Genomic DNA, 22,305 nt, shown 5'->3' with positions numbered 1-22,305 from the left:
GTTATACCTGGGTTCTTATGTCATCTTTGTTGTATTTCTCCTTCTTGTCCTGGAAGAGGTAATGCTGAGTGATATCAAGAGCCAAATTCATACCCACTAAGTGTCCAGATCCTTATCTGGACTGTGTAGTTCCAGCAAGCTGGGGTGGAGGGAGCTTCCTGATACTCTCTCATGATGAAATACTAGATAATCGATGGCGAAGGTTCACTTAAGGTCAATGGGACACTCACTGAATCCGAAACCTCTTTAGTTAACCTAAGTAACTAATTGACTGGCTGGCTCTTGGTGGACATTCCAGGTATACTAATGTGGAATGCATTTACTATGCCACTGAAATGCTCTGGGCATTTCTAGGTATTCAGAAAGTATTTATAAACACCCCATTTTGTGAAGTATTTTATGTACCCATCTCAATAGATAATTATATATATAGCAGATAATATAATTGTGCTCACAATTGCCACATCTCCCTGGGATACAAATGTGACAAATTGTCCTGATTCATTGCATTTTCCAGGCATCTTTGATCACATTACCAATTTACTGATTCATTTTCTTTTAATATTCCAACCACGTCAGCATCTTCAAATACCACCTTTCTTGTATCTTTCAATCATTCTTTCTGTCCTGCACAAAACTGCATTGACCTGAGTTCACAATGCGTAATATTTGGTTTTGGACCAGTGACCCATTTAAAGCCAAATCTCTCATGACCTGTCAAAGCTAGAAAAGGAGATTTCATACCATTGAAAAGAGGGGAGCCCCACTTTACCAGTGGGATGAATGTAATTCTTTCTGGTCCTGGGGCAGCTCTGACACATCAGACCTTTAGTATCAGAACTACAGCTGAAAAAACAAAAAGGCAGTAAAAATGTTAACATGCTTCAAAAATGTTAATTTTTTTGGCATTTCAGATACATTGTATGATGTTATTCTTTCAAACAATCAAAAAATTGAAAAATTAAATAAGATTTTTGGTCATTTTTTCAAATCACAATTGAAAACTTTTAGCTAACCACAGTATTACTGTGCAGAGAAAAGAAAGTATTTTAGATCTTTTTTAAAGGTATTCTAAAATGTATTAATTAGCATTTTTAAATCTTGCACAATATTTTTATTTTTATAATAACAATACACCTATAAGCCCCAGATAGGAACCTCATTGTGCTAGGACCTGTATAGACCTGTAACAGAAAACAGTTCCTGCCCCAAACAGCTTACAAGGTTAATCTAAAATTAAATGGATGGCTGGAATTAAGGGAAATGAAGGGTCATGCAGACTGTATTTTAAATCTATTCCATATCTGTACTGACCAGATCGACAACATTTCTGATGCTACTGACAACACAGAAAAGAATGCAACAACATAACTGAAGAGGAAACAACCAAGGGACGGCCACGTTGGCTATTGCTTATTGTGATCGGGTGCTGTCCAGGAGGCCCTGAGCCAGACCTCTGAAATACCAGCTGCATTTAAGAGAGGTTAATTGGACCTGGCTGAGTAAGCCCAAGCCTAAGTGGTAAATGGGGAGCAACTGCTGGCCTCATTAGCCATCGGGTATATAAGGCCAGCAGACAGGAAGTACAGGGGGAGGAGTCAAGGCCTGTACTGCCCTGCTGGCTGCAGAAGTTAGCAGTCTGAGGCTGCAAATTGAAAGTAGTCCCTAAATATAAGGTGATAGAAACTCACACTGTCAATAAAGAAGATGGGTGACTGCACCAAGGTAGAGGTCTCCAGCTGGTTTCTGGGTGCCGAAGTGGCAGAAGGTTCCCTGTTACAATCGTATAATGGAGAACTTAGGTTAAGGCCCATCAAATGTAAAATGGGGGGAAAGGCAAAACCAACCAGGAAAGAAATGTCTACAAGTTTATTAGGGGCTTTCTACACAATGAAGGATTAAAAACATTAAATGCTGTTTCTTTAAAAAGCACCTGCCATTGTCACTCTGAAAGCAACCCTTTAATAGTCAAGAAATTGCAGGTTGGCATAATTTAGGCTACTCCTTAGCAGGACACCATCAGACTGAAAATAACGGGGTAGATATTAAGTCTGCTTCGTGCTACTCCTAAACTGCAAAGCAGCCTTGAACTAGCTTAGCTGCATGTCCCCTGGGTAAAAAGTTCTGAGTGGTGCAGCACTGCCAGTGAGTTCTTCCCACTCCCTGTGAGTTCTTCCCACTCCCTATCCGTGCAGCCAGTGTACCTGCCCCCCAGCAGCTCTCTGCTGCCAGAACACTCCCTTGAGGCCACTGGCAACTGGAATAATTTACAGCAATCTTGTGGATGTTGTAATATATGCCAGGGGCTGGACCAGCTTCTAAACAGCCCCAACATCAGAGTGCCACAACAGTGCCTTTAAGCCTCCTTTCCAATCCCTCCCTGAGCTATGGCAAATAAAGCTCAGAGCCTGGTGCCAAACTTCTTTACTTCTGTGTTACTTAGACTTTCTATAATGTCTCTTATTACAGTTATGTTTTTTTCATGTTCTTTACAGCAAGGACCATGCTAAAGCCTTCCTAAAATCTGTAGAACAGCAGAAAGGGGGGCCTCTAATCTGATTGGAGCCTTTGGGAACTCCGGGAATACAGACCATTTATAATAATGCACTGGATTTAGACAATGCATAACTAGTCACTTACATTTTCCATTCTCATGCTATAGCAGAACACTGCAATTTCCTCATTTGGACTTTTTGCAGCCCAGCGTTTAACTCCAAACACAAAATGCACCCCCTGAAAAAATTAGGGCCAGATTCTATACAGTACGATTCAGCACAACATCATGGAAATCAATGGAGCTAGGCCTGTTTATACCAGCATCTGGTCCCAAAGTATTTTTCTCAAAACCTGAGCCTTAATCGACTCCAGCCATGATCTTATATAAAGTTTTACAGAACTTGGCATTTGCCTAGTATAAAACACCAAGGATTATCAGCCACTGCTAACAGTTAAATCTGTTAGGCAAGAAAGTCATCTAACAGAACATTCAATGCTTTCTTCAATCATAGAAGAGGATTTTTAACATGTTGCAGAAAAGACAATATATCCTTAATCTCTTTAATCAGGCAACCTTCAGAAACAGGCTATGACAGATTATGGCATTTTCCAGACCAAGGGTGCTCATGTAAATCTTTGTTTTGAAGGTGAAAATAAAAACATTTTGCATAGTACTGAATTTTCATCTCACCTGTAACAGACATATGGGCTGAGGGAGGGAAAGTGCAGGAGAGTGTGAGGCGTGTGGGGTCTGGGTGGGAGGGTGCATGAGATGGATGTGGGTGCATGGTAGGAGCATGAGATGGGGTGGGGCACTCACCTGGTGCCCTGCTCCTGCGGGTCCATGTGGTTCCATGCCCCCCTCCCAGGCACCATCCCCTGCAATTATGGGAATGGCCGGGGGAAAGCCCCCCGGCAAGCACTTTGCTGCACTGCCTTTTCTCCAGACAGGGAAGGAAAGACAGCAGCAGTGCATAAAGCCACTTCCTCCTACCCGTGCCAGGGTCCAAATCACAGGGGTTTCCAGATCAGGGATACCCAGTTTAGGAATGTTCAAATGTATTTTCAAGACATTGTTCCATCCCACCTACTTCCTGCAGTATAGGCCTTAGGAATAAATATATCTAGTTAATGATTCTTGCTGGTACTCAAGGTTTTGAGTGTATAGCTAAATTAATCCATATAGGGTTTTGTTATAACTTGGACAGGTGCCTTTCTATTTGTAACTGGCTTCTGTGGGCCACTAGAGGGCACCCATATCTACCACGACCGCGGAAAGTTAGTTGGCAACATGCTTTTGCACACAGTTTAGGGGGCTTCCCGAGTCTTTTCAGCTTATTGTTGAGCTAGTGAGACGGGGGAAAGCATCGAACAATAACCTGCAATAGGACAAAGCTGGAGAGAGCAATAGAGTGCCACAGGTAAATCAGAACCATAAACACTTCTTGCAGGTTAATGAAAGGAAGTGCCTGAAAATAGATATATCAGACTAGCTAGCTGTAACAGAATGAGAAGTCTTTGGCCTTCTAATTTCTACAGCTCATCTAGTTTCCCTAGCCTATGTCCTAGCCAGTGCAGGATTATTCCCTACAGTAAGTTATCCGTGGTTTGGTGCAGGCTAGTTCTAGTGTCCCAAGCAGTGGAGTTTCCTTGAACACAATTCCATGCTTACTAGAGCACTCTTCCATTTCCTGATATTCTGCCAGTATTTTCTTTTGCTGATTTCCTGCCATTTCAATTCATTATACCACCTTTGGGCAACCTTAAAAAATTCTTCTCCGTCTTTGATTTTATTTATGCCCATTAAGTACTTATAGATGTTTCTCTCATGTAGTTAAAAAAAAGAGGGTAGTCCAGATACGCCAGAGATGTAGGTGTCAGAGTGCAAAGAGAGCAACTAACTTTTGTTCTTTTGAGCTTTCCTTCTAAAGCAATTTCCCCAATCTTAATTTTAATTGCTGTCCTTTGAATTCCCTCCAATTTGCCAAGGCTGTTGTCCTATCAAGATGTCTAGATTTGTGCAATATTCTACTGCAAGTTTGCTCTCAAGCTTTATAGAAAGGGGGGTCAGTTCTTCAGCTGGTGTTAATTGGTACAAATCCTTTGCAGAGCTATACTGATTTATACCACCTGAGGATCTGGCCCAAGGCCCATTTCCTCCTAGTTCATGATGTGATCTTTGTATATTCAGCCAAAATCAGGATTTGTTTTTCCCCCACTAAGGAATGAACTACAAGTACCACATTTGACTGAATTGCACTAAGTCTCCTTCATCTTTACTGCTTTCTAAATTAGTCCCTCCTACTAAAGACCTGAGTTTTGAAGTTTAGATGATTAAGGGCTAACCGAGGGTGTAAAGCACAGGGAGATTTTGGCTCACTCACTGCATCTGTAATGGCTCCTAAGCCTCCAGCCAGCTTCTAAATCAAATTTTATTTGTCTGCTCCATTGTCAGCACACAGAACTGGTGTAAGTACGTGACTGTGAATCTTCGCCAGAACCATCTCTCAAGGTCCTGTTACCCCAATAGCATAGAGTTTAGGTTCCAGACAAACCAGAAAAACAGCCATCCCTACCCACACACAAAAAATGCCTGAACATTTTGCCAATCCTCTTGCTCAACACGTAACTACCCTAGGTAACTGCTTGCACAGCACAACTGGCTCTGCTCCCCTCCTTCTATCACTGCAGCTCTGCAGTGCTCAGGAAATCAAGCACAAAGGTCAAAGCACCGCTTACAGTAGGTCAAAAATTGGGACCAAATTCTCCTTGAAGTCCATGGGAGTTTGGCTTGATTAAGGAGTGTAGAACCTGATCCCAGGAAAAACAAGGCAGTCCCTAATCTCTGGAGCTATGTAGACGGTGTAACTTGAAATATATACTGCACGAGGGCAAAGAGTTAAGTCCTGATTAGATGATGAAGGAGGAGGAAGAGAAGGAGGAGGGTGGGAAAAGTCCCTTAGAAGGTGTTTTTCTGTTTGAGCTCTGGAAACCCAGCTTTGCTCTGTTTTGCAAATGCAGCAATACAGCTTAGGCAACCTGTGTAGTAAGGGGCTGTGCAATGTAACTCAATGTTTTTCAATCTCTGGCAAATTTTACAGTAGAAGCAGGTGCTAATAAATTAGCATGGATGTTCTACCGCTTTCTCATGGCACCAAATTTTGCCAGTACTATAGTGTGCACTCAATGGCACTGCTGGAGTATTCCTTTAAAAAAAGGATAGGCATTCACTACTATGCGGGATAAAGAATGCAGGTGAATTCCATGGTTTTACCCAGCAGATCACTGACAGTTCACCTTGCTCTGCAGTTGATCTGATCTTAGCTCCTGCACTGGACCCGACCAAACAGCCATTAGTGCTATGGTGGTTGTGCTGGATTTTTTCTTACCATGTTTCAAAGCACAGAAGGATCATAGTATTTACTTCCCTGGGGTGATGGGAGGGTTCACCAATTGTTGGTTAAGCATCTTTAAATTGAAGGGATGAAATAAGAGTAAATATGATCAATCCCAATAGCAGGTTGGTCTGAAGATAGTAAAGTACTGAATAAATTGTGCCCTTTATTCAGCAAATGATTCCAGTGAGCCTGGGGATTTGTTAAAGTGACTATGTATCCCTCAGAATCCACTGTTTGAGAGGGAATGTTTCCAAGCTTCTGTATCATTCCATTCACTTGAATCTGGCAACACGGCTACTGGATTCAAAATTCTTTCTCCATCCCATTCAGAGTTCATGCTTGACTATTATCTTTAGTGATTATACACATGGCTGTTTACAATTTTTGACTTATATTTTACCAGCACAGATTTCCTTTGCTACCCCTCATCTTACTTACACCAGGCAGCTGCCTTCTTAGACCTGTCCTTTCAACCAGAAATAGAAAAAAAAATTTTGCAAGGCAGAGCTAATAAATATGGGAGAACTGAAATCCAATAGTTTAAAATTCACTGGTGTGAAATACCATTTGCTCTAGAATCCTTTAAGACCTTTTCTTTTGTGTAAAAAATATTGTGCATGCAAGTTTTGGAATATGCGTGAATTCAGAAAACATCTAGAACAGTGTTTCCCAAAGTGTAGTCCATGACCCAGTACCAGAAGAATACCAGCCCTTAGAAAATATACAAATTATCACGCAGGATCCTATTAATTTGGTACGTTTTGTATTTTCACACATAATTAAGGTAATAACAATAAGTTAGGCACTTAAGTATTTTATATGAAGATTTATATTACGTATTATTATTATTGTGAATAAATAATAAACAGAAAATTTATTCATTTTTCATTTTTTTTAAATACCTATTTATATTTTTGGGACACAAAAAAAGGTACTGAAAAAAATGGGTTCCAACTATATAAAGTTTGGGAAACCCTGTTCTACAGGAATAACCACATGAACTTCTCTGGAGCCCCATTAAACACTGAGGGCCAAATTCTCTCTCACACACCTCTCCTTGTGACTGCTAATACTGAAATCTCAAAGACCAGAGACTTACAATGCTGCTGGACACGAGATTTTGCCTTAATGTCAGAAATATACTGTCCCTTAGCTGGGAAAGAAGAAAGGGGTTCCATGACTCATGCAATTTAGAACATCATGCAAGATGCAGTCTTTGTATAGATTTTTCTCAAGTAAATAAGGCTACTACATATTTGGCAAAACTTTTCCTTCTCTCTGACATTTTCCTCCAAAAATGTTCCAAAATAGATCTGGTAACAAATTTTTCAACAGAGAGCTGATTTGTCAAAACCAATACTTCTTGAGGAAAAATATCAGTTTTGACAAAACTTTAGTCAGGAGGGTTATTCTGGTCCAACATGGAATTTTTGATCAAAACCAGAGAAAGTCTGTGTCCTGTGAATCAAGAGCAGGATCTTGAACCCAGCACACATCCTGAGCTAGCAACTGAACCTTTGGTCTATTGGCTACTTTGGAGTGAACAAATCTCTGTCTCCCGCTCTTCTCTATGCTCCCCCCGTCCCCCACATTTTGCAGGGAAAAAGGATGAACATATGCTATGTTCTCAGCATAGAACACAAATAAATGTAGAAACTAAACTTTTTTCACCAAATGGATTTTTTATTCTCAACCATTTCTACCCCAAAGAACCACAACCTAACCAGAAAGGAAGAGAAAAGATGGCCCATATCCAAGCAACAGAGCTTATGACACTGACACCGCGTTACTACAATGCTGAGAATATTACAAGCTAGAGTAATTAGTTAAGTGTTTGGGAGACAGAAACTAAATGTAGCCTCTGTCATTAACACCCCATGGCTGGATACATAGACGGTATATTTATTGGACTAAGCTGTACTATGCACCTACTGTACATTATTACAGATGAAGAGAAGTAGAGACACACAGGGCCTTCAAACCCCTGTATAACAGAGCTCCGGTAAAAGTCAATGGGATTCTCAGTCTGCAGGACAAAAATCCCTCAGAGGGCCCGTAGAATTTTAAGGTTTCAGGGGGCCAATCACTCTACTCATCCCACAGGATAAGAGCTTCTTCCATGGATGTGAATGAGAGTGTCTTGTGCCATTTGCAGGGGAAGGCTCAGGCTCTCACATGGTATGCAGTTGTGCTCAGCCTAACAAGAAAGTTGCTAGAGAGCTTGTAAATTACAAGGAGCCAGGGAACAGAGAAGAGGAGGGAGATGGGTGAATGAGCACAAAGACTCTCAGAGTAACACCCATTAATTAACGGCCCCCTTCCTTCCTCCTTTCTCTCCCTGTTCCCTTCCTTCCTCCACCTCCTTCCCCTATCCCTCTTACAGTCTTTGTGGCAGTTTGTCAGTATTCCAGAGAAAATGTAAGCATTTCTTTTAATTGCAGAGAAGTTGCTGATGCTCAGTTCCTGCTGGGTAAAAATTATTCAAGATTAATCCCTGTGGGCCCCTTTCAACTCCTATGAACTCCTGGGTCTTCCTGCTGACCGAGTACTGGATACACTGTACAGTAGCTACCCTCATTAGAGTATTAGGTGTGTATGAGTTCTAGGCACATTAGTTGTGTCTTTTTCCAGTCCTCGAACCCAAATTATAACTTAATTATGCTTAGTGTGACAGCCACATTCTGTTGTGTAATTGGTCATGGGAGAGAGAGGGATGGGAACTGGAATGGAGGTGAAATCAGTGTTTGTTAGCTTGTGATTTTTGTGAGTTCTCCCCAAGGAAACTGTCCAGCATCTCAACTAATGGAAGAGCCATCGAACTCTGAAGAGTTGTGGCAGGTGAACATTTGGATGCTGCTATGGGGTTATTTCCTACAGTACTGTGCAGCTCAGAAAGTTAAGTGCCCAAAGGCAGCACTGCAGAGGGAGTAAGACCAAACATCCCACCAGCTTAATGTCATATGAGCCGTCCAGAGGGAGAACTGTCCTGCCCTTGCAGGTGGACAGACCCCATAATCTAAAAAGTCATTTCAGTCTCTAACAACCGTGGTCCTGGGCTACTGTTCTGGGGGTCTGGAATGGAATGGAATGGAACGGACGGAAGTTTATCTGGGACAGTTGAGAAGTTCGGCCAGCAGAAATCAGTAACACAATCCCCCAGCATAGTTATGGATGTTTTCTCTGTAACAAGATCTCCTAGCTGTACAACAAGGGGTCTCTGTTAGCAGCAACAAGACTCTCTTATCCCCTTCTGTTAGAAGGAATCCTTTTCCTTAGTCGAATGACCCCAGTATCCTCAGTGGTTAAGGTACTCTCCTCTCGGTTACATGGCCTTCCAGCTCTGCAGAAAGTGCTCAGAGGAGTGCAAAAATTATAAAAGGGGAGGATCCCAGGGCCCAGTTTTCAAACTGTATCGTTTCCCTGTGAACCAACCAGGAAAGGACAATAGGCCAATTTAAAGAAGTGCAGCCCATCTCTGGATATTTCAGATATTTCCTTTGTCACCCCCAGTTCTCTTTACAGTGGTTTATATTCCAGTTGGCATATGAAGATACCAAGAGATGGGTTTGATCAAAACCCATAAAACCTCCAATATGGCACTGAAATACCCATTCCACACACACACTCTGGAAGATAAAGTACCCGCCACATCTTCGGGTATAAAGCTACGGCTTTTGGCACGGGTCATAGTAGTCAGGCCTGTCATAGAAAGGAAGCCCAGGGGCAGAGCAGTGACAGAGGATCAAGTGCTGTTGGGGGGAAGGGAGCTGGGGGTGGGGAAGACCAGACTAATGGGACAACTGGTCTCTCTGACAAAGGAAATGCAATAGATCTTATCTGAGCTTTCCTAAAGCAGCTGCATTTGTTAGTCTTTAAGGTGCTGCAAGACTGCTTGTTATATAGGAAATATAATAACTAAGCTGGAGAAGGAGGGTCTTAGTACACAAGTTGTTTGGTGGATAGAGGGGAGATGATACCTGTTTGTGTGAAAGGAGACCTATCGGACTGCAGGTAGGTTGTTAGTGGAGAACTTATCAAAGTAGGCATGTGCTAACGGAATTTGCTGATACAAACTTAGGAGGCACTGTCAATACAGAGGCATATTGGAATATTATACAGGCAAAACCACGATGAGCTTGAGGACTGAACTAAGAGAAATCAGATGACATTTAACAGCATAAAGTGTAAGCTCAGGCACTTGGGAAGTAATAACAAAAATTTCTGCTGTGAATTGGCACCCCTCACTTGGACATGATAGAAGAGGGGAAAGACCTGGCTGTATCAGTTGATCACAAGATGACTGTGAACCAGTGAAACTTTGCAGCAGTGAAAAAAGTAAATGTAATTGTAGAATACATCATGTGGGACAGGGAAGTATTAATGCTCGGAAACTGGTAAGACTTTGCTTAAAATACTGTGTTCAGTGTTGTCACCTATGTTCCAACAAGATGAATTCAAACTGGACCAAATGCAGAGAAAGGCTGCTGGTGTGGTCAGGAGAATGAGAAGCCTGTCTTGAAAGAGGAGACTAAAAGTGTGGCTTGTTTAAACTAGCAAAATGAAGGTTCAGAAGGGATCTGACTGCTGAGAGGAGTGAACAGCAAGAAGAGAGAAGAGTCACTGAAGCTAAAGGACAATGGTTGATCAAGAACTAATGGATAGAAACTACTCCTGAATAAATTTAGTCCAGAAATTGCAAGAAGGTTTCTAACTATTAGTGTGTGAAGTTCTGGAACAGCCTCCCAGTTGGACTCATTGAGGAAAACCACCAAACTGGTTTTAAGATGCAGCTCGATAAGTTTATGAACATGATTGTAGGACAGGATTGCCTCTGAGGGCAGCTGCCTGGATTCTGTGATGCAGGAGGTCACTTCCAATCCTGTCTCTCCCAAGGGAAGATGGGGCAGCACAGCTGATTATGATAGCCTGGAGAATTCTTACACTACAGCTGTGGTGTGAGTCTTTGAAGAGGTCAGTCATCTTCCGACTCACCCTACATAGATCAGAACAGAAGATGGTGAGAAAATACAAGTCCAAGGTAAAGAGGATGGTGCAAATCTGCACTCAGATGAATCTACTACTCAAAATATATCACACAAGAACCCAGAAACCTCACCCCTACATCTGCAGTCATGCTGCAGTGGGTGCCTATCACTTAAGAGTAAATCTCTTTAGCAACCTGGCATTAACTGGGAAGAAATTCTAATAGCCTTGTGCCCTTCTGAGTTTTAGAGATGGATCAGTATGCATGCAGAAAACTGGGACACCAATGTTCCCTCTGATTTTTTCCATCCATGGGAAAAATAAAATTTATTTTGTGCACCATGCCATGCGCGGATATGTACCACCAATAGAAATGCATGCTGCTTATCATGGGTGGCTGTGCGCACTCTGCTAATCAGCTGAGCAGCACCTGAATCTACCCTATGTGGCCACTCGAGTGCACAGCTTACAGGGAACACTGGATGCCACTGATTCTGAATTGACTGAGCTGTAAAGACAGCACAGGGAAGAATCCCTTGTAAATAATGGAAGGCTTTTATGGACCAGAGCAGTGCAGTTTGGTTTGCTTTTTTTAAGTGGGACACCACTCTGAGGAGGAAGCAAGGAAATAAAACACACGAAGTGCCATTCTAGGCTGCGTAGTTGCTTGGTATTTTGTGTCCTATTATCATCAGCATGTTGTGAATCAAGTCTTTCGTGAAAGCAAAGTGAGGCGCTGCAGATCCAAATCTAATGTGCAAAAAAACCGAGAAGTCCTCAACACCTTACAGACTAACAGATTTATTGGTGCATAAGCTCTCGTGGGCAAAGACCTGCTTCATCAGATGCCGCTGCCAAAGTGGGTCTTTGCCCATGAAAGCTCATGCTCCAAACTATCTGTTAGTCTGTAAGGTGCCACAGGACTTTTCATTGTTTCTGCAGATACCGACTAACATGGCTACCCATCTTATACAAATCTAATGTGGGCAGATGGTGCCCATTCCTGCCCTACAGCAGTCTCAGTGCATCATAACTCTGATCATAGCACACCCCCTGCTACTCCAGTCTTAACTACCACACATAGCTCTGTCAGTACAGTGCACCCTGACTGACAGCACCTTCCTGTTATTCATCCTGGGTCCCACATACACTTGTAGCTCTATCAATACACCTCCGATCCTACCTGAAGCACCCTATTATTCCCATCCTGGACTCTGCACACATCCCTGCCAGCGCACTACAGCCTTGAACTGGCAGAACTCCCTGCTGTTCATCTCTTTAGATATCTCGAGCGGACACGCCGCTCCTCGCCAGCTACATCATGCAAGATTTTACAATTTACACAAAATGACAGTAGGCAGACATCCTAATCTTACTTTGAGGTCTAGCCCAAAGGGGGATTTCTAATGTGATTCTTCAGTAGTGAAAGGCAATTCTTCCCAGATTATTAGCTTTGGGTGATCCGCATTGTATTGAAAGATCAGATACAATTAAGCATGCTAGCGAGAGCAGAACTTGGATTGTGTTGCTGTGTGCAAGTGTAATAAAGTTCTGTGGGACCTTTTGCCCAACGATCAAGTGTTTTAAAAAGGCTTAAGCCCTATAAGTAGTATGTAAATGTTATTCCCATTTTATAGAGAGGCATACCACAGACTTACAAATGAATGGAAGGTTTAAGGTTTTTGAATAGAGCTGTGACATTAAGAGGGTTGGAAGGATGTTCCGTAACACCCCAGAAATTCCACTTGATCCCTCCCCATTCATGCCATATTATATTAGACATGACAGTGTTTGTGAGTCAATCGTTATAGTATCTGCACCTGAATTACATGCATCTAAAAGTATCAGTTGTCTCAGAAGAGGGAAGCAAGATCTTCTTACCTCTGCTACGCCTCTTAGAAGGATGAAAAACTATCTGGGTGTTTCTAGAACTCAAGGCAGGACCACTGCAGCAGTCGAAGAAGACTTGTGAAAATAGTTTTTTTGCCTTATACTATAAGGTGACAAAAACTTGAGTTAAGCTTTCATCTCCAGTGATGTAGCTACAATTTGCCCTGCTGAAGTTTGACATGACATGACATTGTCCTCTACTTTGGCTCCAGCTCAGGACTCAAGGGCCAAGCACATGCGTATGTGCCTGGTTATGTTCCACCATACAGCAGTCACAGATCCACGACTCCAGCTTCCAGCAGAAGGGCACATGTGTGATGGAGTTGAGGGAGTGCATGTGTGACACTCAGCCTGGATGTGTATGAGACAAGCAGAGCAGCTCCCAGCAGCTAAGGATGACCCTGGGGCTATAACCTAGGCTGGCAGGTAACACCTCTGCCCTGAACAAAGCGGAGGGAGGAGCCAAAGCGGGGCTTTTTGAATCAGAGGTGGCAGTTAGAAGCTGGGGGGAGAGGGAGCTGGAAGGCAGCCAGCCTGGCGAGGGGGAAAGCTAACCCCAGAGGGGCACCCCTCGGGCTCCTCTCCCCAGGACGGGTTGGAATGACTGTCTCTGATTGCTGCACCGACTGTGAGAAACTGGGCCTCTGTCACCTAATAAACTTCCTGTTCTACCTGCTGAGTGAGAGTCACTCCTGCCTGCGGATGGGGTGCAGTGCCTGGGGACCCCGAACCCCATCACAACATGTATGCCTTTATCCTTCACATTTGACCCAAGCAGAAAAGCCTCTGTGCTGCCATGTTAATGGCTTGGGCTGAGGTCAGCACCTGAACAGAATGTGCTGTGACATACCACACACACACCTACTTCTCAAAGACTGAACTATTGCCAGCTGGCAAAAAGCAGCAGAGCCAAGGGCAGGGCTTTGCTGTAGCTGATCTGCTTGGGAAGAACAGAAGCCTTTGTGGAGATGGAGAATTTTTCCACAACACAGTGTGACTCCCATTGAAAAGAGTGAATTTTTCTCCCATCCACCTAAAAATATTGCTAAGCCATCCACACAATTACCAGCGGTCATCTTTTCCCTAAAGCAACAGGATCACCAGCTAGAAGCAACAAGTTGTCATCCCCCAACCCCAAGGGATACTGTTGTAAAGCAACTAAGTGTATTAAGGGGATATTTTTCACCTTCTTCTGAAGCACTGGCGTGGGTTGCTATGAGAGACAGGGCATTAGACTACATAGATGTTGAGCTGCTGTACCCTAGGCTTCTTCTGTACCCCAGTATAAAGCAAATATATTAACTTCTGGGCTAAAACCTTCTAGCACCAGGTTTCAGCTCCAAGCCAGTGACTACTGTTGACTCACAAAGCCCCTGAGGAACAGAGGTCTGCACTGAACAGGTGTCCATTTCCATACTGTACAACCACTGCTGCAGCACTGGCGCAAGCAGCTGCTGTAGGCTTTTGGTAGACAGCAGCATGATAATGAACTGCAAAGCAGAAGAGGAAATTCCTAGCAGCACAGAGGGGAATATCAGAGCCACAGAATCAGAAGCAATTCAATCACTTCATGTGAAGCCAAAAACTTGCTGAGTAACCTTGGGCAAGTCACTGAATTTAGAAAGAGTGTATGGACCAGTGGAAAGGTCTCTCTCTGTACAAGAGAACTGTATTCTACAGCTGGTGCTTGGAGGAGGGTTTCTTCTACTGGTTAGAAAATGCAAGGGAGTTGGGACTCCTGGATTCTCTTCCCAGTTCTGGGAGGAAGTGTGGCTAGTACTTAGAGCCCTGGAGTTAAGACTCCCCAATTCTGTTCCCCGCTGTGTCACTGGGTGACTCTGGAACTAGTATATGCCAGATATTTCCCTCTGCCTCAATTCCTCCAGCTGTAAAAAGATGCTTGACCAGGTTTGCAAAGCACTTTGTGATCTATGGAAGGAAAGAGCTACAAAAGGGCAAAAGCGTTAGTATTGGGGCACCATCCTCTTGCCTTGCAGGACCAAAGTGCTAATCCTATAGCATGCAAGGGGCAAATTACACTCATCCCCATGGAAGTAAAACAGAGTCCAATTCATGTGTAGGAAAACAAAACCAAACACACAATAACCTTTGCACAAATTTCTTTTGTTGTGTTTAAGAAGCAGGATTGCAATGTCAAGAAAACTGAGGTATTAATGCCATGGCAAAGAAATTATGTTACACTAAAAGCTTTGCCTGCATCTGGAGGCTGAAATTATCTTCAGGGAGTTAGTTCTATGATACTAACAAGAGACTGATGAATGTTCCCCTGGCAAAGGAAACCAAGTGGTGATTTAAATTTCTTTGGATTCTTTAGATCTTAAGTTCTTCAGTGAGTCTGTTCCCCAGAACTTGGGTGTAATCAAAATGCAACAGCCACTCACTCTGACAACTTTCCCAGGAACACATGCCCTCACACAGACCACGCATTCAAACATGAATGCATACTGTGCTGTACATACATTAATACTGCTGTTCAGGAACTGTCTGGATAGCCTGCTGCCAACTCGGCTGCTTAGTCAATTGCAGCACTCAACTCTGCCAGCTCCACGTGACAAATAAAGTAAACACTAAAAACCAACTCATCATTGCTGGATATCTCACTGCAGCCACTAACGAGAGACAGCATCATTACAGGAACAGATCTCATGGAAAAGATGAGCTTTTTGGTTGAAGGTTTTCACTACCACCCTTGAGCTGAGCTGTTTGCTCAGTCATTTCAGCAACATATGCAGGAATACTGCACCCCATCCCCCAAAATCAAGCTACACACTTCAGCAAACTCATGCAACAACTTCATGAGGGGCATGTTTCCAACCACCCCACCCTTCTCTTCTTCCTGTGCTGTCTCCTTACTGGAAAAATGCATCCTCTGTACCTAGGAAAGTGGAAAATATCCCTCCAGAATCTCCCACCCTTCTTGACTACCACAAATCCTGACAAAATTTTAAATTCAGCAGCACAGGGCAGCCAGCAGAGCCTATTCACAGGATATCAAATAGGATGAAAATGCAATTGGGATGAATCAGAAGGTGCATCACCCAGATTGTTTCAGTAAGAGCTAAGCCTCTGATCAAAGCAGCCTGAACTCTGAGATTCTGGAATTCAGTCTAAATGTAGATTTAGGCTCGGGTCCCTGTGAGAGTTTCAAAGCATTACAAGGTTCAGATAATTGCAGTTCAGATGACAGGGAACTTCTGCTTAAAAGATGGTTGTTTTCATAAATCAGAAACAGAAGTCAAAGCTATCAAAGAGGCAACTGCAACCATGGCCTTTTCCACAGTGAGTGGACACAGGTTAACATATTTTACCTTAATTGAGCTGGTCAAGTTTGACTGTAGACTCATCTTTTTCTTAATCAAACTAATGAGGGTTACACTATTTCTCTAGTGGGAAGCAAAAGAGGAAACAAACCCACCCTAAACAAACCATGAAGATGTTCACTGTCCTACGCCATGTCAATGGATGTGTCAGATAGGGACAAGGGTGAATGATGGACACATGGGCACAACATGAGTCTTATTAGAAATGCTTTGCACTCGTAGTACACAATCTTCCAACAGATCTCAAAACACTTTAAAAGCTTTAAAGGCTTAAGCCTGACAGCACCACATTTGGGGAACAAAATTATTGCTATAGAAGAAGAAACTGAGGCCCATTAAGGTGAAATGAATTGCCTAAGGACACATAGGAAGCCTGAGACAGAATTTAGTACAGTTCCCAGATCATCTGTCTCTCAGGCACGTACTTGAGCCAGAAGACTAAGCAAAAAGTTTCACTTAAAATGTGAAAAATGATACTCTCATATATTTGTTCCTAGACCAAGAGGTCATCAGTTTACTGATTTTTCATTTAGAAACCCTTGTTCCTGACTTTATCCCTATGGTCAAATAGGTCAAATTTTGTGAAATCTGGATTTTCACTTAAAAGAAATATCACCATTTTAAGATGGAAATGACAAAACATCATCTGATGGAACAATCACAGTGAGGCCACAGAAATAGAGAGTTCACCAGTTAACTATAAAAATACACACTAGAACAGAGACCAGGATCACCAAACACAGTGAACACATATGCAAGCCACATGATCAGTGAAGCTAACATGGAGCAAGTACTGAAAACATCTTGAGAGAAAGACTTAGAAGACTTCCAACCCCTGTTTGAAAAGGCTCCAATAGGCATCTAAACGTTTACATGAATATCCAAAACAGACCTCTGATTATTTTGAAGTCTTCTTCATTACATTTCCCCTGTGTAGTTCCTGCTTTGATACAGCAAATTTGGCTGGCACACGGTCAGTTATAATTTGGCCAAGATAACCCAGCAAGTTTGTGGTGTAGCCTGATTCAGAACAAAATGTACCTGGAAATCTAGCCACCAGACCACCTCTTTTGAAAAGGAAAGTGAGCGTGTCCAGCAAAGGCCAGACAGAGATGGATTGTCTCATTACTCAGCCAGAGAAGAGATGCCTCTCATCTGGGATAGATCAGCTTGTGAAATGACCCTCTTCAGTCCCTGATGTAACAGAACATAATTTGGCACTGTCCTGATTTTCCCAAAGGAGAACAGTTCTCAACAACCAGGAAAAGAACCAGTTGTGACGGCCTGACAACTGGGCCCATGGAGTTGTTTGTGCTGCCAGTGCAGTCAGTCACCCTTTCATTTCCAGTGCTCTAGCAGCAAAATATTGCAGGATTCCTCTACAGACAGACAGCTGCCAGCCATCCAGCATGACTTGTACATATTATGCCAGCTTCAGTTCAAGCATTTGTACAAAAAGATAAAATTGGGCATTTCATGTGGATGAACAAAAAAAAGAACCTACACTTAAATTAGAGGGAGCCGGACTAGACTATATGCTGTCAAAGCAAAAAAGCAGTCAAGTAGCACTTTAAAGACTAACAAAATAATTTATTAGGTGAGCTTTCGTAGGACAGACCCACTTCTTCAGACCATAGCCATACCAGAACAGACTCAATATTTAAGGCATAGAGAACCAAAAACAGTAATCAAAGTTGACAAATCAGAAAAAAATTATCAAGGTGAGCAAATCAGAGAGCAGAGGGGCGGGGGGGGGAGTCAAGAATTAGATTAAGCCAAGTATGCCAACAAGCCCCTATAATGTCCCAGAAAATGTGCCCCCCGGCCCCTCTGCTCACCTTGATAATTTTTTTCTGATTTGTCAACTTTGATTACTGTTTTTGGTGCTCTGTGCCTTAAATATTGAGTCTGGTCTGGTCTGGCTGTGGTCTGAAGAAGTGGGTCTGTCCCACGGAAGCTCACCTAATAAATTATTTTGTTAGTCTTTAAAGTGCTACTTGACTGCTTTTTTGTTTTAAATTAGAGGTGGACCAGCATTGTAGAATTCAAGTCCCAGTCCAAACCACTGCGAAGTTCAGAGACTTTGGTTTGGCCTATTACTGCTTCCTCCTCACTCAGTGTATACCCTGTGTGTCTTCACAGAGTCATAAATTCCCAGGCCAGAAAGGACCATCATAATCTTCTAGTCTGACCTCTTGTACAGCACAGAACTTCCCTAAAATATTTCCTGGAGTCCTAGGACAAACAGTCAGTCCAGTTTTAAAAACTATCAGCGGTGACCCTTGGTAAGGGGTGCCACTGGCTCATTACTCTCCAAGTCAAAAAAAAAATCTTATTTCCAGTTTCAGCATCTAGTCTTTAATTATGTTATACGTTTCTCTGATTGACTGGAGATCCTATTGTTAAATATTTGTTTCCTATGTAGGTTCTTACAGATTACAACCAAGTCACCTCTTAACAAAGGGAGGGTTCAGTGAAATAGATTGAGGTCCTTGAGTCTACCATGTAAGGCAGCTTTTTTACTCTTTCAATCATTTTCATGGCTCCTTTCTGAGCTTTCAAGATCCTCCTTGAATTGTGCACACCAGAACTGGGCACCATGTTCCAGCCATGGTTGCACCAGTGCCAAACATAGAGGTAAACTGACCTCTACTCATTCCCCTGCATATGCAGCCTTGGAATGGAGAAGCCTTTTGGCCACAGCATCACCCTGGCACCTCATGTGCAGCTCATTATCCTCCACAACCCCCAGTTTTTTTTTCTGGAGTCACTTCTTCCTCCAGCCAGTAAGTGCAGTCTACATTCTTTGTTCCTGAATGTATACACTGACTTTTAACCATATTAAAAACACATTGTTTGTTTGAGCCCATCTTACCAAATGATCCAGACCCATACTGTGGCAGGGCCTCTAGCCCACTCCTCTTCTGAGGACTTTCACACTGTCCTCAGGCCCCAGTGGCCTAGTCCACATCCCCTCAGTCTGGTCCAGTGGCCTTGTCAGATCCCAGCAGTCTAGTCAGGGTTCACAGGCCCAGTCAAGGTTTCCCCTTCCTTGGGGTCACAGGGGTGGGGGTACGGGAGCCCAGGCCCTCCCACTCCTCCAGGCTCCAGCCCAGGGCCCAGTTGGTGGTGGGCATGTCTCCCTGACCACCAGGTCAGAAGGGATTCCTACCACAACACACTGAGCTAGCGCGACCTCTCCCAGCTCCCTGCCCTGGACTACTTCCTACCCTGTTTCTGATGAGGTGTGTCATCCCATCTCTAGCTGCTTCTCCTTGGGCAGCTGCTCACGTGGCTGCTGCTCCCAAGTTCTAGCAGCAGCTCCTTTTCCCATGGTGGCCAGCCCCAGCTGACTGGTCTCCCTGGCCTTTACACTTGGGCTGCAGTTGGAGCATGTCCATCAGGCCCATGGCAGAGGGGCCTTCTCCATCCAGCAAGCCTGCCCCCCTCCCTCCTGGCCAGTGCAGGGTTGGTATACCCCATTACACACACATACAGCACGGATGCTATAAATTTCCCAACAACCTCTGGGGCTAGAACTCAGATCCTGCTGCTCAAAAAAAGCACAGAACCCCAGCACTTAGGCACATGAGGTTCTACCCTTGCTATGAGCAGTATAAGGTCAATGACAAATAGTTGAGCAGTTCTGATTCAGTCCAGTACAGGACAGTAATACTCACATTGGCCAGTTTCTTAAATTTTATTACTGAAAACGATGAAAGGAGCAATAAGACTCAGCTTAGTTTTCATAGTCCCAGCTAAGTCTTGAGCTCTGGTTATTAGAAAAGAATTTATCTCTGAGCTTATAAAGTGAGCAAAATTTGACATGGAAATATATCCCTCAAGTCACAAGAGGTCACTTTTCTGACCTAACCACAGCTTGAACATTTTAAACACAAATCCCATATTATATCTGAGCAGTTAAATTGTATGCAATAAAACAAACTCTTAGCAAACCTCTGTTAAATTTCAGGATCACAGCATCTGCAAGGAGGAGCATCAATGTAACAATTGTAACAAAGCCTTGGGAATCTGAGAGGACTGCACAGGATTAGTCAGTGGGTAACACAAAACCCCAAAGCCCCCAAGCCCCCAACCCCAGTAAACAGCCAGACACGCTGTCCAAATCTCTCATCCCCACCAGCCGTTACATTGTGGGAAAGGACTGGTTGTGAATACCTGATCCCTCCAGCTACTCTGGAATGCGGCTTCTGACCAGCTTGAGATGGGGAAACAATGGGCAAATTCTCAGGACACTGGCATTGCAGGAAGTATGTGTCAAGAGGCCTCAGCGAGAGGAAGAATGGCAGCAACAGACAAGGAGCCTGACTGCAATCAAATTATATGTCCTCAGTGAAAGGGAAGGGAAAACAACACACACTAATGTCCCATGTTTGTTTTACTGAAGTGCCATTGAGGCGTATCACATATTGGGATTCATGTTTCACATAAACATGCTTTCCAACAGCCAATGCATATTTATTTATATAAACTCCCTTCCACACTGCTATTTCTTCTGCTTGCATCAAAGTTTGCACAGAAGTTTGGTCTGGTCTCAGGGCATACATAAATGCCTTGAAGCAAAGTTAGGGTGACCATATCTCCCAAGGCCACATAGGAGACGGGGGGCTCCCCCCCTTCCTGAGCTCGGGGCAGTAGCAGGGATGGGGCAGCCATGGTGCTCCCTCACCCCCCAAAGTAGCTAACCTCCTGGCTCCCTCTGTTGTGGAGAGCATGTACTGATCTAGAGCAGGTGCTGCCTGGCAGACAGCTGTGCCTGCACAGCAAATACGGGACAATTACTCCCTTTTATAAAATAAAAAGGGAGGCCTTTCTGGTGTCCCAAATATGGGACCATCCCACCAAAAATGGGACAGATGGTCACCCTCAGCAAAGTGGTGCCAAACAGATCCCACTCCTTGCACAAATATCTTCAGAAATAGCTCCTTATTAACCAGCTGGGGAGTCCTCCAGCCATTCTGGTTTTTAAAGGGATAACTGAAATCTCTACGAATGGATTGTCTTTCTTCAGCAGGCTGAGAAGAGGAACAGATTTCAGCAAGGGGAGACTTCATCGGCTTTCCTGAGCAGCCTTTGGGACAACTACATGCATTATCCTTTTTTCACATTTCAGAATACCCATAGATGGGCTAGGCACGCAAAGAACAAACAGAAAAGAATTCCTGGACCAAAGAGCTTGCATGTAAACATTAGGCAAGATACTAGCAAGAGCAACAAACAGCTAGCTGGGCAGTAGAAAGAGAAGAGTCAAAGGGTGTTAAGTAAAGGGATGTGCTTCAAAGGCTTATGGAGCATTCATTTCCACAGGGCAATGATACATACAAGAACATGTGCTAACATACATGTGCAGATATAGAGTTTTAAAATATCTTAATATAGCCTCAGAACAACTTGAATCTATTCTACATAGATTTTTACCCTGTGCTCATCACTAGAACATCAGAATGCCTTCCAGCCAGGCATTAAGCAATGTGACCACATGTCTGTCACAAGTTCTTAAATTGAAATGAAAACATACATTTTATGAGCCCTGACTCATGATGGCAGTATAACAACAGAGGGTATTGTGACAGGGTCAGGCCAGAGAGCTAGCTCAGAAGGGGAGAGAGGCAGCACCTGGCTAATGATCAGAGTGATACTTCAGCAGCCAGAAGCAGTTGACAGGGGGAAGCAGCTGAGGAGGGGCTGCTACAAATCAATTAGGGCTAGCTGAACTGACCTGAGGCTGTCACAGGACAGTTAAAAAGGCTTCCCTTGATGGGAGAAGGGCGGAAGAAGAAATTGGAGTGAGGTGAGAACTGAGAAGAAGAGCAAGAGCATGAGTGTTATCAGAGATGTGGGGGGCGCGGGCAAGCTACCTGTGGAACTATTTGCAGAATAAGGCCCAGGAGCGAGGCTGACACTGCCACAGCATCTATGATCTAAAACCAGGTCCCCTTGATGTCAGTGGCTTTGATTTACAGCTCATGACCAATACGTGGAACTGGATTAGAAAAGCAGATAGGTGGAGCCCACAGAGGCTCACCACATTCAAAAGACAAGTAAGCTGTTGCATTCTGTGCCACAGGAAGCTTCAGATTGCTCCTCAATGGGAGATGCAAACAATGCACATTACAGCAACCTGGGATGAAGTTAACAATGGCCAGAACTGACATAGATGGGTTTCAATGTATATT

This window comes from Carettochelys insculpta, chromosome 15 (genome assembly GCF_033958435.1).
Source record: "Carettochelys insculpta isolate YL-2023 chromosome 15, ASM3395843v1, whole genome shotgun sequence".
Lineage (NCBI taxonomy): Eukaryota > Metazoa > Chordata > Testudines > Carettochelyidae > Carettochelys > Carettochelys insculpta.
The sequence above is the reverse complement of the archived record's forward strand: the minus strand, read 5'-3'. Positions refer to the sequence as shown.